Below are 4726 nucleotides of genomic sequence, written 5' to 3'. Positions count from 1 at the left end.
GAACAATGGAGAGAAAAGAGTAAACATGGGACTTGGAAATCAGATCCCAGAGTCATTGTAACCTATTGATGTGCTCTAAAGAAATTTTCTCTGTAAGAACAGTGAGAGCTAGTAGTGAAATGGTCATTCAAGATCCGATGACTGGGCTTTGAAACCAGAAGTTAAAGTTCATTTTCATTTTTTTGGTTTGTTTTTGTTTTTTAAATGAAAATGATCACTCTTCAGGACTTACATCACCAGAGACAAGGTAAGAGCTCTTTGGTTTCATGTTGCAAACGATTGACTAACCGAGGTGCTAAGTGCAACGGCCAATAGAGATTAGTTGTGCTACATTTGTATCACAATAGATACTTAGTTGTTTTTTGTTATTGTTCTGATTAGAAAATTCTACAGGTTTCAGTTGTCTGTCATAAACCTATTTTTTCCATTAGCATCAGTCCTATTAATTTTAGTGCACCATATTACAGAATACAAGATTTTTCAGTAACAGTCATATGAATCATAACAGAAACACTTATGCATCGTATATGCACCATATTTTCTTTAAAATTTGAAGTTATAAATTCTGAAATTGTCTTGCGCTGCAATATTCTATTAAAATATGCACATGAATAAGGCATATGTACACAAAATTTCTAGATGGTACAAACAGGGTAAAGCAGTGAATTCATTTGATGATAAAATTGGGCTCTGACAACTTCTCAGCAGGCTTGAGTAATAAACTAAATCTAACAAGATGAGGTTCAACAAAGGCACATACGATATTCTCCATTTCAGTAAGATAGATTAACTGAATATGTAGGGTTTTAGCAATAGCACGTGTTTAAAGATTTTATGGCTTTAGTGAGCACAATTATAATTTACAAACTAAAAAAATTCTTGATGACTTCACAGGTTCCTATAAACACTTTGATTCCATTTGATTCCATTTTTCTATGAGGGTATTGTCATTAACATATGTGTGAAAAAGCTAGTACACATGTAGAGGTTTTTGGTTAACTGTTTTGTTTTGTACTCTACTCATTCTTAAAGCAGTGGCTTTGCATATAAAAGTTATGATTCTTTAACATTTTAATTTTCTTAGCGAATACTTCAAAGCTTTAGAAATTATATATTTGTTTAAAATTTATTTAAGTATGTGTTATGAAATACAGTATTTTGAACTTACGTACGTTATCAGAGTATATTCAAATATAATGGTTGTATAAGTACAGACTTATATTGACCATTTAATTTTAAGCATGATTTTTTTCAGGTAAGTGTAATTGGGATCATAGATTACTGTAAATAAATATGTGAAATTAATATATGTGTTATATTAAAATACCTGTTTCAACTCTGCTCATCCCTTCTTTTTGTGCCATCAGGCAGCCTCACTAATCTCAAGTTTAGACCAGTTCTTGACAAATATTAGCACTCATTAGAATCACCTCAAGAGCTTCATATAAAGCAGACTCCACCCCAAGATATTCTGAGTCAGTAGGTGCTAGGGGAGGGGTGGAACAGAAGAATATGCATTTCTAACAACCTCTCAGTGCTGCTGATACTGTTAATCAGTGGGCCACACTTTGAATAGCAATGGACTAGATCTAGGCTCTATTTCATTGTCTCATTATGGTGTAATTCTTCCTCGTTTTATTTCAAAGGGTATTTTTTCTATTAATATGATAACTGATGATAATGAACATAAACATACTCATGGTTTATTCATCTCAGGTAATACATATGCATCTAACAAGGATCTTCTTGAGATACGTTAATTTAAAGAAGTCAAATTAATGGTGGAAATTTCCTATATCACAAAGGATGTATAATCTGGGCACGTAGGACTGAAAATGTCTTCACAGCACTCCATCAGCATCCATGACTAACTCTAGGTGAATCAACAGGTGAACAAAAGTGTTTTTTGGCATTTTAAAAGGCTAATAAAGGTAAAGTCATATCTATGGATAAATCAAAGCTGTTTAATATATATTAGATGTATGTTGTTGTTTTTGTTTCTAACCAACTGCGGATAAGATTGTACTTTTCTAGAACCTCATGTATCAGGATGTGTAACAGATGTCAATTGAAGTGACAGGGTTTAGGATGATGTTGGTGAATTAAAGGGCAGATGTCAGTTTCAAGTGACATGTTTTCTGTAATCTACTGTCTCTTTTTCCTTATCCTTCAGATACAATCTATAAAGCAACTGTTCATTTATTTATTTAGTCTTAGGTAAGGCTTGGAAATGCTAGCCAGATCTCAAATTTAGTTTAAGTTTGCCTTCTTGAAAGGAGATATGATTTATGTTTATAATAAAGTATTTGAAATGTCATTTAATAGGAAAACAAATGGCAGTAAGATTCCCATGAGAAAAAAAAGAAGGATTTAGAACTTTGAGATAGGCATTTTTATCTCACCACACTTTTTGTATTTTTATTCTAATTGTAAAAATTATCTCCCTTAATATATCTTTTCCATTATTTTTTTCAGAGAATTCATCAGCCGTGTTAATGATGACACAAAATTTTAATATATGCATTAAACATTTAAGTTTTAATATGTTAACATGTCATAAATGTGAATAATAACAATGTTTTATATATGAAGTGAAAACATATTTTATGTTAGAAATAGTTATAATGTCTGGAAAGTGACTTATATCCATAACAATTTCATTTAAATATTGCTTTTGCTCACCATCTATCTTAGATGCAATTTTATACTCCTTTTAAAAAATTCATTTCAGTGTGACCTCTTTGAGGCTGCAACTTAGTGCCTCTAGCCTACATATCCAATTGTACTTGTACTCGCTTCTATTCAATTACCTTTTAACATGCAGAGAGCAGATAACACTCAGGTTTGAAATTCATTTACCATTCCAAAACTCTTCAAGAATTACAACTTTGGTTCAGTTCCATTGCAATAAGAATGAAGGGCTAAAAGGAATTTATCAGCCTGTCCAGATACTAGATCTCATGTGTAGTTTTAAACATCCCAAGTCTGGGGATGTTTACCTGGCCCTAGCATGGACTTCAGAAACTTTACTGTGAAAAGCATGAACATACATTTCTTAAAGAAAACCTTGAAGGCCCCCCAGGGTGTTCACACGTGGAACAAAGAAAGAGTTGCTGAGTGAAGAAGGGTAGAATGCAACCAGACACTTTCCCTTCCTTCAAAGATTTGACTTTCATATAGCTAGCTCAAGACTCAGGTATTACATCTGTAAAAATGAATGATAACAATAATGTGTTTCTTCATAAACTTGTGATAATAAAATTAATACAATGTTTGGAAAAAAATCACAAATGTATAAAGAAAGAAATCCAGGCATTATTATTAGGAGTCTATTATGAGCCAGATTTGGGGCCTGTCACACATGCTTTCTGTAGATTAGATTTCCATCTCTAAAATTTTGATGATAATTATAAAATCTTTAACAAAAAATTAATTCATTCTTTTTTGTATACCATAAGCCTATTTAGTAGAGCTGGGTCAACATCTATCTAGTGCTTGGCCATTTTGCCTTCCAACAGAGGAAAAGAAAAAAATCATGAAATTTATTCATGAAAACTCACATCAACAGAACTGTGCCAGGATATATTAAGTTTTATTTTTATTAGATTATAAATAACTCGACCAACTACAGAATTCCATTGACAGATTGCTTTTGGTATCGAGTATGTATGGGATCTTGGGCAAATAGAGTACATTCTTAAAGACTTTTATAAATATATCTAGTCTTATCAAAACTCTGAAAAAAAGCAAAATCTATTCTCTCCATCAAAACTCATAATCTTCAAAAAATAATCCAATAAACTTGGTCACTAATGTTCAGTGAAAGATTACATTTTCTTTCATGGGATGATTTGAATTTTTTGAGTCAAAGATATAAATCCCCTAATCATGGATTTCCAGATTGCAGTGACAGACTATGTGAAGATAGTCTCAGGATAAACCATGTGCTGATGTCACTAGCAACTACCTACTTCACCTGCATGTAATGGCTGTTCTTTCTCACATTACTTCTTTATAGGTATGGCTACTTTGGACTAAGCAGAGATTGAATAGATGGCTGAATGATGCTGATTCATAAATTCAGTCTGAAAGCCCTAGTATTATCACTGGACTATGTTAGGGCTGGCTTCCCTGACTAATGATGCAAGAGTGTTACCCATCAATATTCTTATTTTATTTAATCACTCTCACAAATTCACTAAATAGAGCTCTTTTTCTCTTTATAAATATATTGTATTTTGGTGTGGCTTCATCATTAAATGCATCATATGTAATTTTGCTTGAATCATTATAAAGACCTATAATAAACCTAATGATTATACACTTCTGCTTAATTTAAGCATAAAACTGCATATTTTCTTTGTTCATAAATGGAAAATAAAACTATTCCATAAATGCCTTGTACTGGTTTGTATCCAACTCTTCTCTCTTTCTTATCTTACACCACTGCAATCAGGGTCTTATGCCTCTGGTGACAAGGCATATAAGAAAGAAGATGTGCAAAGAGGCAAGACCTGAGATTATTCTTTTCTTCCAGATTGTTTTGTAATCCCTTAGCTAAAAATTAATCATTGTGTTTTATAATGAGAATAAAAATGCTATTGAAATAGCTCAAAAGGTTTCTTAGGAACATAAAATATCAATTAAAAACAATACTGTATTTTAACAATTAAGAGTTGATAAATAAAAACATGTGCATTAAATTTTTCTTAAAATTATACTCCGA

This window comes from Pteropus alecto, unplaced genomic scaffold, assembly GCF_000325575.1.
Source record: "Pteropus alecto unplaced genomic scaffold, ASM32557v1 scaffold121, whole genome shotgun sequence".
Lineage (NCBI taxonomy): Eukaryota > Metazoa > Chordata > Mammalia > Chiroptera > Pteropodidae > Pteropus > Pteropus alecto.
Note: the sequence above shows the minus strand (reverse complement) of the source record.